The sequence below is a fragment of the Dreissena polymorpha genome, chromosome 8 (assembly GCF_020536995.1).
Source record: "Dreissena polymorpha isolate Duluth1 chromosome 8, UMN_Dpol_1.0, whole genome shotgun sequence".
NCBI lineage: Eukaryota > Metazoa > Mollusca > Bivalvia > Myida > Dreissenidae > Dreissena > Dreissena polymorpha.
In genome coordinates, this window is record NC_068362.1 from 64,126,901 (window position 1) to 64,145,952 (window position 19,052).

A 19,052-nucleotide genomic window follows, 5' to 3' on the forward strand; every position below is an offset into this window, starting at 1 on the left:
CGGGAGCGCGAGCCTTGGCGAGCGCTTTCGGTGTTCGAGCCGAGCAACATAAACTTCTCTGTATTCAACGCTAATCCTAGTATTCTATTTATCCCATTTGATTTTTTTTCAACGTGACATTTAACATAAATAGATATAATAACCTTAACAATAATTTCAATTCATTCTTAAAAGCGCTTAAAATCTAACGAATGTAACCATGCGCAGTGATATAAATGTATTTGTTCTGGTACGCAAAATAGTCTTTAACAAATTCACACACAAACTGTAAAACGAGTAAAAATATCACCATATGTCTCGATTCAATTTTACGCAGCATGCGAATTGTAACACAATACGACCGCGAAAAGAAGATTTTACTTTGCTATAATTCATTTTATTTTCGAAAGAAAATGATCAAAATCCAATATGGCGGCGATTGCTCCTAACGAAATGATGTCGATGTCAACATACATGTACACCATAGACGACCTTGACAATTTCGACGAGTAAACAGACAATTTGCAGCGACTGACACTTTATTTGACTTAATATACAGGGCAATACGTTTTCCGATTTCGGACGACGAATTTAAGGACGCACAGAACGTGTTTTTTATATATAATGTTATGGGTATGCCGTGTGCGATCCGATGCATCAATGACGCCCATGTTAAAATCATTTCCCCGAGAACAGGGAACGACAAAAATACAAACAAAAACCAAAACACATTCGAACTAGTATCTAACCTTTAATTATCCTTTAAAATCCATCTAATAATCCATTTAACTCAATAATTGACGATTTTGCATCTAGGGTCTTTAATAATTATTTTAGCATAGTTAAATAAAGACCCATATGCCATCATATCACTATATTCAAATGAGAACTCAATAAACTTTCTTCTTCGTCACACGCTACGTCATGTGCTCTATATACATAACTGCTGTTAAAATGAACCGGAGCAGTTTATCAAATAATAGCCGTTGGTAAACTCGGTTGCATTTACAGATTTCTGCATACAAACATAGTTATGTTTAAACTTGCACATTGTTTTATTTGTCTATGGTAAATGTCCTTATTGTACAAGGAAATAATTTAATATACAAATACAGAAAGAATGAAAAACATTCCATTGCACAACAGATAAATGAGTGGATATTACCCGTGTACAAAATGGGACATTCCGAATTCCAGTGTGGTGCTATTTTTACCATCTTATACTTTACACAACTCTATGCCTAACGTGAATTAAATCGGAAAGCAAACATTGCAGATTATTTATGAATTGTGCGATATTTGTATGGCTTGTTGTACATTCTTAAATGTCAAAAGTACATGCATGGATTATAAACAATACACATTACACGAAATAAGGAAAATGTGATAAATTGACAATTCAAACATGTCGATATACAGTACATGTACATGTGAAATAAGTCGCGTTTATAATAAATCGTCAACATTTTTTTTGGGAAAACGACGCAATAAGTATGTCATTTTATTACGCCATCAATCAGCTGACTCATTATACGGATGGCGAAAAATTATGTCATATGACTAGATTTAAAGGTTGAAGGTCGTATAATTTTGAAGCTAAAGTTTTCTCGACTTTATTTCTTATGAAAAATCATTCAGTGGTAAAGCAAAAAGTAGTCCGTGCACGCGACAGGTATATCCCACAAGGTTGAATACAGGCTAGTATATTCCATAAGGTGTTATACCGTCAATGTCGCGTTGGAAATGGGATAAATCTTATTTTTCAAAATTGTATTACACTTTGTAAACTTGCTATTTTGTTTTGAAAATTTAACTGAACAATCTTTTCTATATCTACATCAAATATGATGCCTAACACCTTACAATGTGTTGTGCCCCACTGAAGTTTATACTTAGTTTTAATTGAGTGTGTGCTATATTTGTTTGAACCTATCCATATCAGATTTGTCTTGTGAATGTTTATTTTTCATCCATTCTCTAAAGCAAAATTATGTTATAACTGCAAAACAGTATTAAGAGAGATGTCAGAACCATCTTACAAGAGAGAGGTGTCATCTGCAAATTGAGATATCTTGTATTCAACATTTTCTATTTTTATTTCTTTTTCAGATTTATAATAATGCTGTGCGAAAAACCTACCGAGAAAATGAATCAATTTACCTATTTTCGGGACGGTAGCTTGTAGGATGGCTGATATACGAGATAATATAATTTTTATCAGCCCTTTTCAGTAATGTTTATTTGATTTTAAGGTATTTTATGGCGTGTCGACCTTATTTTGATATGACAATTTGTTGAACCACTATTTTAACCGTCTTTGCAGATGATGCAGATCTCAGGGGGTAATATGAAATGCATCTTTAGTTGCACTATGTGTAGTTTGGAAATCAAAACTAGAGGAGGACTGAGCTACCATTCCCCATTCATGGACCACATATGTGTAAATGTTGAATATGCCAGAAAGAATTATTCAACAGAGGCGGACTAAAACAGCACATAAAGACACATGAACCAAACATTAATATGTACATCTGAAGACTGCATAAATAAGTCTGAAATATAATAACTACTTCATTACACTTTGTGTTCCCTTTTTGTCAAGATTCTTGCGTTTTTTTTTACATTTTAAAATTAACAATTATCTTTGTAACGTCATTTTTTCCCGAAATTCGTCTACATGTATGTTTAATTGTACTCAGCACTTATATACATGATACAAAAACATTCAAAAAGATTCATTATTGAATGGACATATAGGCATATAGTTAAGATTAGAAGGTAATGTTAGCAAAAGACTAAATAACCTATCTCGATGAACCATTACTCAATGTTTTCTATACATAAACTTAAATAATTTGTATTTACATAAGTATAACAGATAAATAATAAACATGTATATATCGACCACTACTGAAATCATGGCGTGTATTGTTTTTGCACAACTGTTTATATCCACTTTGTGCGACTATGATATATTCACCATCAACACAATTTGTTTAAAATAGGCTGTCCAAAATGTGTCACATCAAGGTAACACACATGTGTCAGTATCGCTGTGGAAAAACACGTTAAATGTACTTCAGTGCTAATTTAATCTTGAATAAATTTACTTCCCACTGATATGATTCTTCTAAGCTTGCGTCCAGTATTTCTAATCACTTCAGGTATTCCGCATCACAATAATGGTAGTATTTTTATTATGTAATAAACTTTATAATAGTATATGGCGTGGCACTTGGCGTGACGTAATCTTTTATTTTGATTGATGGCTGGGTTTTCATGTATATTTTGCTTTCTAGAACTGTACACAGTAACTAACGCGTGATTGGTCATTGTCTGCTTGGATACTACTTACATGTAACCCGGATACTCTTAAGTATACTTACATGTACACCGGGTAAAGTAAATATACTTAAACGTACCCGGTCGATATTAGGCTGTACCCGAGTTGTATTTCCGCCCAATATCCGAAGTCGTAAAACGCGCAACCGATTACCGTAAAACGATATTATTTATCTTAAAGGGACTGTCGGCCACAAATGACGAAAAAAGAAAAGTTCTAAAATACCGCATTTTTTTACAATTATTACTTGATATTGATTACAATTTCACGTATGGTATATTTACATTACTTGAAAAAAGTTCATTAAATTCAGTATATTCGATAATAAAATTTGGCGATGTGAAATCGAAAGTACATCGCGAAAATAGGTGACATAACGATATAAACACTATAAATAACGCAAGTAGATTGATCATTTTATATATAACAGGTATACAATTCACTACGTATGCACAATTTACATTCATAGGTTTGCCACGTGACGATGAAGATCAATATACTGGCGTTGTTTATAGTTAACTGGTAGTTACCTGGTAGACATAGCCAGTAAAATTTATTACCGAATATACTGAAAATATGAAAACTTAACAACTTTTTTCAAGTAATGTAATATACCAGTCATGATATTTTAATCAATATAAACTAATAATTGTAAAACAATACGGTATTTTACAACTTTTCTTTTCTTCGTCGTCGTGGTTGACAGTCCCTTTAAACAAACTTCTCTTTAAAAAAACATAATTTTTTTAGTACGAGTTTCGATAATATAAAGGCCATTTAACAGAAAACTTGACATAAATGTGAACATAATTATTACAACAAATAGCCGAAAACGACCGATTTAGCGTTAACATATCCGGGTACGTTTTAGTTTATTTACCGTACCCGGGGTACATGTAAGTATACTTTAGAGTACCCGGGATACATGTAAGTAGTACCCGAGCCGACAATGACCAATCGAGCCTTACTAACGCGTTCTGTTTGTATCATCTGCATCCGCAATGTCCATAACTGGCGTCTTAAAACACGGAAATAGTAAGCATAGTATTCCGTTTTAGGCATATTGAAACATAAATTGAACCACACGTGTTAAAATACTCATGTAAAATTTACACTGTGCAAATTATACCGTCAAATGCATTACGTTATGCACACATGCTGTTAAAGTAAAGTCTGTGAGAAAATCAATGTATATGTCACATTTGAGCTAAGGACTTAAACTCGCAAAAGATAAAAAAAAATAATTCTTGACCTCTTATGAGAACAATTCTTCTTACCATTCGTTTCAATGCGGAATTCATTCACGATAGTTATTTTGTGTGCAACCTACTCAGATAGGCATGAGCTGTGTTTGTCGTTTGAAAGTAAGGTTCCTAAATGAGCTTAAAAGAAAGTCAGTTCTAGAGAGGGGTGTGTGGTTTAACCAATATATTTACGCAATAAATTAATAATTAGTGATAAAAACGTGAAGAAAAAATAAAATACTGGTAATGTATGGTATATTTAGGGTATACCTACGCAAGTACTTTTTATTATAGTAGAAAATAATATTCGTAAATCCAAAATCTCGAAGGTCAAATAATTTAACCAAACAAATTTTGATGGATTTCTTTCAATAACCTTCCTATACCGTCCTCTACGATATTGAAACAAAAAACGATGGAAGCAAAAACACCGTAGCGACGAAAAGGTGCATTTATTTTAACGAATTACATATCTTAAATGGCTTACCGGGTGAAAATACACGTTATTCTGTAATTCAGTTCAAACAAACTTCACCTAAACGCAGTCGACTCCGGTGAACGTATGTCTCCCCCGTGAATTGGAATATTGTGAGTGTACGTGTTGTTATTTGCTTAATTATAAAGTGTGGTTATTGTGAAATCGTGTGAGATTAAAACGGAGGTTATGTACTTTAACAGCATGTAATGCTTATAGCATACAATGTTTTGTTTTTATAATAACGTAAGTTTTTTATTTTAGCATGCATTGTGGTTATTATGGTATTCCGTGGTTTTACATATATCTATTTTACCTTTGACTCCATACCTTCATTTTTCGAACGAACTCTACTTCAATGTGATTCACTGTCTGAAGTTCATGTTGATGATATATTTTGAGTTTCAATTCAATCGCTTAAACAATAGCTCCACATAGCTGATGCCAACGCTCGGCTGTGGATGCAGTTTTGAATAAATGACCTTGACCTTTGACCTAGTGACCCAAAAATGGGTGTGGCATGTAAAACGCATCAATGTGCATCTTCATATGAAGTTTCAACGTTGTAGGTGGAAGCACTTTGATTTTAGAGCCTATGTTAAAGTTTTATATAAGAGGTCACAGTGACCTTGACCTTTGACCTAGTAACCCAAAATTGATTTGGCGTGTAGAACTAATCAAGGTGCAACTACATTTGAAGTTTCAAAGTTGTAGGTGGAAGCATTTCGATTTAAGAGCCAATGTTAAGGTTTTAGCACGAGACGGACGGCGGACGAGCTGGCTATGACAATACCTCGGGTTTTCTCCGAAAACACCCAAGCAAAAAATGCAGAAGTAGCCCCATCAACTTAGAACAGTGTACGCGTCTACCATAAAACTGGTTAGGGGTAAAGCTCACATAAATAAGGAATGTGTAGATTACTGGTTACGAAAAATGTGTCTTCCACCTTTGAACTGAATGATTATGACGTAGCTTGAAAAATGTAGAGCTAGTTTGCTCATCAAACTAAGTTGAGTCTATCCTTCTGCCATAAACTAGCTAAGGTAAAGCTCACACAAATCAGGAATATGTTGATAGCTTGTTTTGGAAAATGAGTCCTCCACCTTGGACCTGAACAATTATGACTTAGCTTCAACAATGCAGAAGTAATTCGCTCAACAAACTAAGTTGAGTGAAAAGTATTAATAACACAATCAACATTGAAAAGGTAATTCGCTAATAACTAAGGAACACGTGAATTACTGGGCATACAAAAAGTACATTGCACCTTCGCACTTTAAAAGTTATGATATGTTACATATTTTGTTTCTAATGCAAACGCTTGCGAAATAAATACGAAGTGCGCTACACAAACTTAAAACAGTAATGCATAAAATGACGAGATCCAATGACAAATGATTCAAAAACGTGTGGATGAAAATGTTCATTTAACATCTACACTGCATTGTGACGGAGTATTTTAAGTTGTAATTCAATCGCTTGAGGTAATGGAGACGTATTTCTCCACAAACGTTTTACATTTTATATGGACAGATAAACATATCAACCAACGAACCAACAAACGGACCAACCGACAGCGTGACTCCTATATACCCAATGTCCAACAGCGTTTACGGGGTATAAAGGAATACCGAAAAAAAATCGTCGCCAAAGGACAGTCCAGGCATTCCGTGTATAAAAAATAAAACTTATTAGCATTGTACATATCATTGATCATACAAACTGATCACAACAGCGATTGTTTTTGCTCAATTGGGAAAAGACCCGGTACCACACCAATTGGAAAAATAATAGCGAAACAACACTGAAATTTGGGATAATTTGCTGCATTTTATCTTCATAATGGGAATAATGGGTCTTTAAATTGCTTGGTATACATTTCAGAAACCATTTTAAATATTAATTTACATTCATTTTGGCTTGAAATGTTCAGTTTCAGTGCTAATTTCATTTGTTAACTTGCAGATAATGGACTTTTGGAAATAAATCGACGATATTTGCATTCCTTTTGGGATTTTTTCAGACAGCATTTGGGAAATTTCGAGTGTTTTCTCAAGTGCCCATTATGGGTATTTTATGACAAAAATTCGATGCACAAGATAACTGTTCCTCTATAACTAAGTTGATCAATCATGAGATTATATGTGTGGTGGTAAACCAAGGAACGTTGCTGCATGATCCAATCGATTAAGTGCAAACCCTATTTTGGACAAATAACTACAACGCGTATGTAAATATATAGCTACTTGTACATTAAAAGTCATACGTAAGTTTTTATCCTACATACATGTATGTAGTTTCCATTGGTATCGATATTCAACACAAGTTGTAACTTTCATTATGTATGCATATTGTTAGGGATCCCGTTGTATTTTATAAGTCGGATTTCCATCAGTCTAAAAATAGATCATGGGAAATCATTTAGGTTTTCCTGTTTATGACGTGTCATGAGAATCTAAAGTCACGAATTCTTCCGTAGGAAGATTTAAATCTTTCTTAGGAAGAATTCGTGACTTATGACTCATTTAGCCGCGTCATCTTAATTCTTCCTGCGAATTTCGAATTCTTCCTGCGAATTTCGAATTCTTCCTTAGGAAGATATAAATGTTCCTACAAATGTTATAGCCATTCAGGGTTCTGCTTAAAACAAGCAAATTCGTTGAATTTATATCCCCCGCCAATATGCTTCTGGACACAAAAGTGTTATATATGACACTAAAAAACGCATTTTTTCAAGATACAAAAGGCCATAACTCCGTTATTACAAGATGGTGTACAACGCCATTTGGCGTGCATCATCCTCTTATCCATATATATACCCATACCAAGTTTCAATGAAATCCGCAAAAACAATTCCAAGATATGGCTCCGGACGGACGGACGGAAATACGGACGGACAACGCCAAAACAATATCCCTCCGTCGATGGCGGGGATAATAACAACCAATCAAAATACGCGTTACTTTTCACTCGCGCTATTATATCTTTTTATGAATTTTGAATTCTTCTTAAGGAAGATTTAATTGTTCCTGCGAATATTATAGCCAGTCAGGGCTCCTACAGAACTAACAGCCAATCAAAATCTTTTGATTCCACGCGCGTTATTAAATATTCAATATTTGCAATATTGAAGATAGCAACTTGACATATTTATGATTTTATAAATGTTGATATTAATTCTTTGCTTTACATTTTGTAGTCATTCTCGTCTATTGTTATCAGGGCCGAACACGTCACATCAAAGGAATTTTGAAAGAAGTCTTTTCCAAACTCCTGGTCAAGGAAAACTTTGAGTACAGTTGTGAGTAAATCATTCGTTCCCAAAATTTATCGAAACATAGCATTAGTGCGATGATTTGCTTAACTGTTTATATCCGTTGTAATATTTTCTAATGCTTAACGGACTTTCAATTGGACTGGAAAACTATACGACGGTTATTACTATATTTGCTACTAAACTATTTATAGAAAGCAACTTAGTGGGACAAACTTTATTATTGTTATTTTGACGTGTGATGTTTAAATACATCAAAATTACAACGTTGTTATTTAAAGACATGCCTGTTTCCATTGCGTGCATTATCCAAAGCATAAATACCAGCAATAAAACATATCATTGTACTTACATAGTACGATGGACAGGATATATAATTTAATTCGCTGGAATTTATATAACAACTCTTAAACAACCTTAACACTCCTTGGTTACAAACCAAATGCGCAGTGTGCACCAAACCGTGACATTACCACGTGACCAGTTAGCTCGTTACTGGTTGGCCAGAGACGCGTATCTCATGGTACAAACGTAATGGGCTACTGCTTCAATGGAATGACATTGTACTGAAACTTCAGTAAGAAACTGAATACTCGTCTCACTATGGGTAAATATGACACAGTAATTGAAGGGTGAACGCCTAGTGTATATTTAAATGCACTTGCAAGTTTTTTTAAGTTGTCGATTACTTAATTACTGAAACGTTCGCCACAGGGCTATAACTTACAACCGGACATTTAAACACCGTTAACGCTTCATTTAAATTTTAAGTGTTTCCTCAATTTGGAAAGTGCCCTTTATTGGTAATTAATAACGAAGGGGAAACATCACTTCACAAGATAACTGTTTCTCCATAACTAAGTTGATAAATCACGAGATTATATGTGTGGTGGTAAACCAAGGAACATTTGCTGCAATCGATCTCCTGCAAACCTAGTCTCATTTATAAGACGCGCAAAGAATTTAGAGATACTTTTTATATGGGCTAAATTCTTTGGAACGTCTCATCGTTGAAGGACCTTTTTAGTGGTGGAAACCAGAAAGTTTAAATTTTCATCAATTTGCGTAAAATTGCAAAATAACATTACCAACTCATTCAGTTTTAATTCAGAAGTTCATTTTTACATCAAATATCGTCGATTCGAAGTTAGAAAGGCATAAATTCTTCAGTTAAACTTCTGCTTAAATCGCAAAACAGTCACTGACCTGTAACCATGTCATGAAACTGATTTAAATATGAACCAATCAGAAGAAGGCATTACGGTGTAACGTGTACGCGTAATTTTATTTAACATGAGCTTTTAACACCGACGTTTACCTAACTAGATCTAGTATGCTAATCTTTGTCGATTTAATAATCATATGTTCAAAACAGATATGGTGCAGTTTCTATTCACTGTTCTAAGTTTCAGGAAGTGTTTATGCATGTCTTTTTCGCACCTCTGTCTGTGTTGTTTTATGTACTTACATTCTACGTTACAAAGGACGGTATACTGTACGATCTGTATCAATATTACTTATGTACAGTATAAAAATAAAAGATGTACTTTATTTCAGAACTTTTTAATTGTCAATTTAGAAAAAAAAACAATGCTAAATTAATCCAGAAAAGTATAACATCGGTTTACTATGTAACGCGCTGCACCACAACAGACGAACGCAAACTGTATTTTACGCTGTTTATTCTTCCACTTTAAACCAGATGCTTTACATCGAGGTCGTGTTATCGATTTATATCTACACAGCGAGCGAATCGAGAGATATTGAAAAATTGAATAGTGGTTGGATTTAAATTGCTCAGGCGTGCAAAATTCAAAGTGTCATTACATAATTTTTACGGAACATTATCGAGAAATGAATTATCTACACAGGTATGTAAATATTATTGCAATCCGTTGTTATTAAGTGTCTTATATCGGGGCTTGAATGTTGCGCACAAAATCCTTGCGCAACAATATAGACAAAGAACAAAAAATCCCCACCACATAATTGGTCTTTCAACCTTTGTACGCTTCAAATATTAGGCCACAATTAAAATATTGTTGGTTTGCCCTTTACCGTCCCAAGATTTTACAGGTGGGTAGGTAGGTAGGAGAATTATTTTATTTTATTTTAGAAATTATATTTTTAATACACTTATAGTCTATGAATATTTATAACACTGGTATTAAAGCACTGTTGCAGTGTAAGAAGTTCTATGTAGCTTAACCATATCTTGTTTGCTGTTTTCTTGCATATATTAATATCAAATGCATGCTTGTGTGTTATTACATCAAATATGTGTTCAATAAATGAGGTTAATTGCTCTGAATGTAAATAAAATATCTACAATAAGGAAAACATCAATACCACTTATTGTAACAAGATATTTATAAATTATGATATGCCAATGTAATTGTATCAACTATCATGCATGGGTTTTGGTTACTTCGGTTTGCAGTAAGTATAAAACTATTTAAAATCAGTTTTCACTTGAATGAATGAATGAACAGTAAAGCAAACCGTTTAAGAAGCTATAGAAATAATTTGACTGACTGTGACAACCAAATTTAAACAAAATAAATCGTTTCAATTTTTCATATAAGTTCTAACTACAGGTTAAAAGCGAAAATAGATTAACATGTGCAAATATGTACTTCATTTGAAAACTGTTATCCATTTCAAACAGAAATCTTCCGTTAAATAACAATAAAAACAAAATGTTCAAAGCACAAGAGATGCTGTGCTTTTAATTTGTTTAGATCGTATTCACAATTGAACAGAAGTTTACATGTTGACCTTCATTGAAGATTAACACTATCCGCCATTTTCATGATTTTGATTGTTTTGACAGAAAGCGAAAATCTCTTCTATTTCCTGTGCAAAACAATTTTAAAAACTCGTAAATTAATTTCTATTTACTGAAAATAGTTATACAATTTATGTTTAAACCATATGTGATATGAAACCATGCATGACATGTCTTTAAAATAATTTTGAAATCGGAACCACATGTACTTTATTGTTTGAAACAAAATGGCGGACTAAGTTGACCGTTTATAGACGCTTGCATAATTGCGCACCTCCTATTATTCCAAAATATTGACTACAGTATATGTCATTCACAGCTGTTGATAATGACTCCTAACACTTCCCATATACATTTGGTTTAAAATCATATCTCGCAATATTGAACGCTTAATTGCAACAACCAGTTTTGAAAAAAGGTCGCACATAAATCAACCTTTACAACAATAATTGTTGTGCAGACACCTTTTTTAAACAGAAGATTACTCCACGAGGTCGGATATTCACGTAAAAACAGTCATTTAATGAGCGAACGCATGCAATACATCATTAAGTCCATATATAATTAAGAGCGGTGTATGCACATATTCGTTATTGAACATATTCCTCTAAATTAAGCACAATATATTTAAAGAACATACTTTTTTCTCGTCGATGATAGAAGCTTGTCACCGTTCGCCAACCAATTTCACTCCTCTGCACTTAACCTACTGGCTAAACTTGTCGAACGTTTCTATTCGCACGTACACCACTTTGACGGTTGGGATTGGTGGAATGTTTAAGATTTCCTAGTCAAAGATCCTAGTAACAAGTGGGCTGTAAGCGAAATAAACAATACAGCCTTGTGCGTTCCGGCCGTTGTACCATTTACGCCCTTAGTCTTAGTTGAAATGACAAGTGATACTTGAAAAAAAACTGCGATTGCTATAAAGCGGCCCGTACATGTGTAGAAACCGCGCTCTATGAAACGGTTTTATTGAATGTGCGTGAAGTGTCGTCCCAGATAAGCTTGTGCGGTACCATCGTGTGTTTTTAAATGCCTGTAATTTAATATGTGTTTGAATAGATTTTAACAGAATTAATTTGTGATTACAGGTTTTCAAGTTATAATGTTAAACAAAAATGCGCACATTCATCATAATTTTCATTCTATTTGTCTTTTTTTATAAATATGTTATGAAAGCGGGTGCTGTTTAGTGTACATTAGCTTTTTGCACAAAATGAAATTGATATCTACCTTTGGGTTTGTGTGGGTTTGTGTTCGAGAGTGCAGTAATTTTCATGGAATGAATACTTGGTATAAGGATAATTAATAGAATGTAAAAAACTTAAAAAGTCGATTCAAATGAAATTATATGCTAGATATTATATACGGGTTCTAAGATATCACATTACACTGAAACATTTTACTGTGAGTGCTTCAAACTTTTCATTCACTTGGTGACTTTTATTAAAATTTGAAAGCAAACAAATACAACACCAATTTCACAATTTAAGTAAAAAAAACGACGCGACTTTTCCCAATCTGAAAGGCCCCGGCCCTGTTCTCGAAATGGTAAAGAATTAAAAAAAACATTTCTAACTTAGCCAAGTGACTTGCGGAAGTAAGTAAACGATGGACAATTTAAGAAACATATACTTCGTTAAAATGAAAGCAATTTAAAACATGTGTGTTCTCATACTGCTCGTCGGGTCCAAGAAATATATCCAAATCATCCCAAAAAATTAAATGCTGCAAGCTATAGATCCCGCAATTACGTATTTGCTGAGTGTTCTTATGTCATTTGCGAGTTTTAATTTTGGTAAATACATTCATATTGAAGTGTTCAGTACGACTAAAGTTATAGTCAAACATATACATTTTCGTGTAAATAGAAATAAGTGCGGATACTTTGTTAGCGGTGTAAGGGCCTCAGCAAAAATATATGTAAGTGAAAATAAATAGTTTGTACATAAAGAAATATCTGTTAGGACTCCGGACTATTTTAAAGGGACCTGTTCACGTTTTGATAAATTGAATAAAAAATGACACAAAATGTTTCAGATTTGGAAATGTTCGTTGTAGTTTTTTTTAAAGAAAACAGTACTACGAGAGTTGCCTTCAAAATGAACAAAAGGAATCCGTGTTTTTTCAAGTACATCCACGGTTTTCTCGAACCATTGTTGTGTTAAATACTATACTTCAATGAACATGCAATTTATCAATATTATTCAACATGCCTTATAAGAAAATTAGTGAAGCTATGAAGGGCATTGTTTTAGGCTTTTTGAGATGCAAATGCAGTTACAGAAGCATTCAAATGAACTAAAATGATGGACCCTGCTATTTCATTGGGAAGTATTCGGAATATTCGACATGACGCTACTGTATAGCTCAGAACAACGCCTGGTGGTGCTACAAATTCAACTTCAAGTAGACGTCCATATACGGTCACGCCTGACGTCGTATGCAAAATTCGTCGGTGGATCTCTAAAATCAATCCGCCGACCCAGAGAAAAAAGGCATTGGACACAGGAATGTTCAAGGGAACAGTATTCTACATCATTAGGCATGTTGTGAAAGCAAAACTTCGGAAGAAGTTCAAGGCTCATCAGCTCAACGTGGCACAGATTCAGAAGCGCAGGGCCAGGTCTTGGAAGCTATATATCTTAAGCTTAAATGTGGCAAGTGGAGAGATTTTGTTTCATCTGACGAGTTATGTTTTATCTTGGTGGAAGTTATGGAGAAGAAAAGTATGTTATGTCAGAATGGGAGAAAACGTTGGCGATAAACTGAAATTTGTAAAACGTGATGCGTTTGCCCGTGGCTTCATGGCGTGTGCTGCTTTATCGTCCAGAGGTAAATCAGTGATCAGAATAATTCCCAAAGGGACCAAGGTAAACTCAGAATACTATATCAATAAAGTTCTGAAACAATTTATACGAAAGGATGTATCGAGACTCTTTCCGGAGGATAAACACGTCATGACTTTCCATCAGGACAGTGCATCTAGCCACAATTTTAAACACTGTTTTCTAAAACAAATATCAAAACATTAAGTTCATAACACCCGAAGAATTGACTTAAGTCTCTAGATGCGGCCCAAATGGATTTTGGCATATGGGGATACTAAAACGACTCTTACAGAATCGACAAGTAAACTCACTTTCTGGTCTAAAAATAGCTCTGAAGGACGAATGGCGCAAATTGGAACAAACAAACATCAACTAGACGTTATAATCTTGGCCAAAGCGTTGCAGGATAAGTTACAATTGCATGAATCTCATATTGAGCATTTGTTACAAAAAAAAAGAAATTTAGATTATAAATTATTCATATTTTTGTTTTGTTCGTCATGAAATTGGGCACCTCTCGTACTGAACATTTATGATGCCCTTAAATATCCATTATATGCATTGTTTGGCGATTTAAAAAAAAGAGTTACAAAAGCGATACGATTGAATAATTTGGAAAGTTGAATTGATATCGTTATATTTTGTGACATTACGAGGAATGCTTATACAAAGTATAATTTATGCCATGATCTATATCAGCATGGATGAAGGAGTGGTTAAAGCGCTAGGCGTTTACTCCAAGTGTCAGTGGTTCGGGTCCAGGTAAAGATTTTTGTTTTATACTGCAGCTCTTTAGTTCCGATGTTTACATTTATCAATTTAAAGAATTTAATTACAAACTTCAAACCAGGTCAAAAATCAGTAAACAAGCCCCTTTAATACATACAGATTTTTCATATCCGTTTTATGTGGCGGCCACTAAAAAACGGAAACCGTCGCTTGCTGAAACAATAACAACATTATTGTCCTTATTTCATGACTCACTGACTCGCTGTTCTTTATCCACGAATGGTGTATTTTTAGTTTGGTTTTGGAATAGTTTGCAGACGGATAAGCTGCACGATGCTGAGTGTTTATATCGTTATTCAAAAACGTTTTCCTGCCAACAAGAAGTGTCCACATTGCAAATTACTAGAAGTTGGTATACACGTTTTAATAAAACGTACTTAACCCACCGCGAACGACAACGAAATGATGGTCAGAACATTTATCATTATATTCAGTTATATACATGGTTAATTTGTATTTTCACACATTCATTAAAAAAAATATAAGAAATTACTTGACGTACACATTATTACCTTTTATAAATTACTCACTCGAAATGCATTCAAGTAAGAGTTTACAATAATTAATGAATCAAATTAACTTAATTGACTCGCGTCATGCGAAAATTGGTCTTATGCCATATGCGACCAGCGTAGCTTCAGACCTGCCTGCGCATTTGCGCAGTCTGGATAAGCGATACCCAATCCGCTAATGAGACCAAGAAACCTTAGGTGACATTATAGCGGACAGCGTAGATCTTGGCCGCCCGTAGTTAAAGCCGATGTTCACATGTCCGTGAATATAACGAATACCCATTTAACATAATCTAAAAACCACCAAGAATTGTCTAATGTCAGATATTGCTGACAGTCAGATCCTCGGACTTGCCTAATTTAAATAAAGGCGTAAAAAAGTTGTTTGTTTTCACCAACCCAATTGCACTAACGTCCCTACGTGTTTGTGCGAACCACACCCTGATTTTCGGTATTGCAATATTAGTTTTTGATCATATTCACTAAAATAACTATAACATAAAAAACAATCGATCAACTTTACTTAACTGACTTCAAATTGACCAAAACCATATAAATATAATGTTAAATACAGAGTGGGAAGATTTCTGCATGTCATGGCATATTCTTATTAAGGGTAATCAATCGCAAAAGAAAAATTTAGAAAACAAAACTAACGTTTAGTCGACCTACCTACCATCATGTTTGGCTATGTTAGTGAAACTTTCTTTTGGACTAACTATACGAAAACTTTGTACTTATGTGCTCTATAACCCCTAGATAATCTAGCTTTCACCCGCCAACATTTTTTGCTTAATTGGTAATTGTAGGCTAAGGTACTACTTAAAAGTACCCGGGTACTCTGAAGTATACTATCATGTACCCCGGGTACGGAGAATACGATTAAAGGCACCCGGCCATACTCCGGCGTACTTTTAAACATATTTCCACACATATTATCACAGCATGGACATGGACCTATTTGTGTAGGTCCCTGGCATGAATATTTAATAAAGACATACGTTAAGGGAAATCTAGAGAACACAATAGGAACTATTTAAGTATTTTTAAGGCTCATTATTTTTCATGTTGAGCATTTCAATCGTGAATTAAGATGTTATTAAGAAAATTTAATAAATAATTAAATCAGTTAAGTAAATATTGAGAACTGCAAAAACAACGTTTATTTCAGGCAATAAACTTTGATTTTACATGTAAAACGTTATTTAAATAAAAAAATACGAAAGTTATAGACAAAAGCTGATATGTCCCTTTCAATAAAAAAAGTATGACATGTCCTGACATCTTACACAGTTTTCCAAACGAATAACTCCGGTACTTGTTTATTTAAAATCACAAAAATCATTTCCGGCTAGATATTTTTGTATGAGTTTGAGAGCGATTTTTAAATAAAAGATTGCTAAAAACCACTTTAGTTTTAGCCTTAACTTAACAGAGTTCCGCTAATAAATATTTCCGGACCAATTTTAAAATCACAAACTTCATTTCGGCTATAGATGTGTATATTACCTTTAAAATGACACTTACAAGGGAAATATTAATAACGAAATGGTAACTGTTTAGACAAACAAAGATATGTACTATTTAATAAAAAAGCCATCCTCGGTCTTTAAGTACTGTTTATTGGAATAAAGCGGGTGTAAACTATGATAACGTTGTAATCTGCCGAATTCTTCAGTACCGTTTTCAGTATCGGGTGACGTAATAGCCAATATGGCGGCGGTCAATTTATGGATTCTGGGATTGTCTATCGGGGCATATAAAATTCCAACCATCGCAGCGACCTAGATCGGTCAGGGGCGATAAGAATGGACAGGGATAACGTGCACGAATAAATATTGCAGTCGGCTCTTTATTATCGGCGAATACGAAAATAAAAAAATACGTTTTCAGAAATCGCAATAAAAAAAATTTGGGTCGGGGGGTAAAAAGTGGGTCGGTCGGTAAAGGGCAAACAAACTTAATTTTAATTTAGGCCTTACCCATATAAAAAGTAGCTTAATATTTAAGAGCGTCAAAAATTTGGACTACTGCAAACCCTATTTTGGACAAATAACTTCAAGCGCTTTAATAAATATGTGTCTACTTGTAATTTAAAAGTCAAACATACGTTTTTATCATACGAACACTAATGTCTATTTCAATCAACATTCAACACAAGTTGTGATTATCATTATGTATGCATATTGTTAGGGATCCCCTTATATATTAAGTTGGATTTCCATCAGTCTAAAAATAGATCATGGTAAATCACTTAAGGTTTTCCTGTTCGAAAGTATTTATAGCACAGGTAAACCATGAACAATCAACATTTAAACCTTAATACCACAATACTTAAGTGATGCTACTGTATTTCACTAAAATATAACAATACATGTGTGGCATCAATATGCTGATCTGTAAGTTTAATGAACAGTTTAAATGTACTTTTCGTTGGAAAATAAATAAATTACAAACTTAAAATATGTGCTAAAAATATCCGTTCACATTATATAATTTATTGTAAACGCTTACATACTAGCTAAATAAGCTGTCCATTTAAATAGTTCACTTACCTTGACATACTTTAATAAAGTTCCTTTTTAAGATCAAGTTGTGCACCAACTTTCGACAGAAAACGTGACTCTTCCATGGACAAGGTACTAACTGTTTCCACCATAGTTGTCTATGGGTTGTTTAAAAAAAGCAGGCTGTAAACCACGACATGCCAACTTTAAGTCGTTTTATATTGAAACACGACAATAATAGCAGTATACATGTGTAATGTATTTTCGATCTACAAACAAGTGTGCGATTGTATATTGTGCTATGTACATTTAGTGCACAAACCTTAGTGTCTTTGTTAAAAAAGATGGCGGGGGATTATCATGTCCAGAGCGACTTGCTGATTAATATCAATTAGTTTTATACGATGTGTCACACATTGCTAAGCACGATGAATTCTTTTAAAGGCATCACTGTTATACAAACCTGGTGGCATATAGGCACGACAGATGGCTATTCAAAATTCGCCATTGATCTCAACAGTTTTCGACTATGTCTACAGAATCGCGCTATTTGAATATCATCGTCGCTCTCTACTCCATCATGCCCACAGTAGGTGATTATTTTAAATGAACCATGGAACTCAACGCTTGCCATTTATGGCCTCAATAGTAAGATATTTAAATAGCACCGTTTATATTCACACATGATCGCCTATTGCCTGAATGATTAGCTATTTTAATTGCCATGTAATGGCCGTCCATGTCCTTAGTACTTGACTTTTTAGATACATGTATAATAAACGTTCTTTACAAAAAGGTGACAACAGCAACAGCATTGTGTTATTTCAATAGCGCCAGTGATATCCACAATTAGTTTGCTATTCGAATAACACAATTAATCTATACGCCGGTCCATTTACAACCAAGGTACATTTCTCTGTACAAATCAACAGTGACCTCCACGCATTTTCGCCCATAGCAGCTGTACATGGATCTTTAAATATCGCCAATGTATTAAACGACTGCTAGTCTACGGCAACAGTAGTTAGAATTCGAATAGAACCATTCATATCCACACCTGGTCGCCTATTGTCACAGTAGTTGCCACAGTATGTGGCTATTACTATTGCGCCATTGACACCACGCTTGGTCACCTATGACCTACGATGAATGGTATTTACATAGAACCATACGGCTATACTATTTGGCGTACATAATGCCATCATTAATATCCACGTCTAGTCGCCCAAAACCATTGTAGTTGGCTATGAACATGAGACGATTTATCTACAATGATTTTACTTAATGGCGAGAGTATTTCAACGCC

The 19,052-nt window shown here is 34.2% G+C and overlaps 1 protein-coding gene across 4 annotated transcripts in view; it reads right to left on the minus strand.

Moving 5' to 3' along the window:
* The window catches only part of LOC127842046 (uncharacterized), a 66,971-nt gene extending 49,089 nt beyond the window's left edge, over nucleotides 1-17,882 (minus strand). The window contains exon 1 of one of the 4 annotated variants that reach the window (XR_008031464.1): nucleotides 11,745-11,961. The gene's annotated coding sequence lies outside the window, so the exon portion shown is untranslated. Of the gene's footprint in view, nucleotides 1-11,744; nucleotides 11,962-17,794 lie in introns of those variants that run through there. The other 3 variants (XM_052371365.1, XM_052371366.1, XM_052371364.1) reach the window with 3 other exon arrangements.
* Between the last annotated feature and the right edge of the window lie 1,170 nt (nucleotides 17,883-19,052).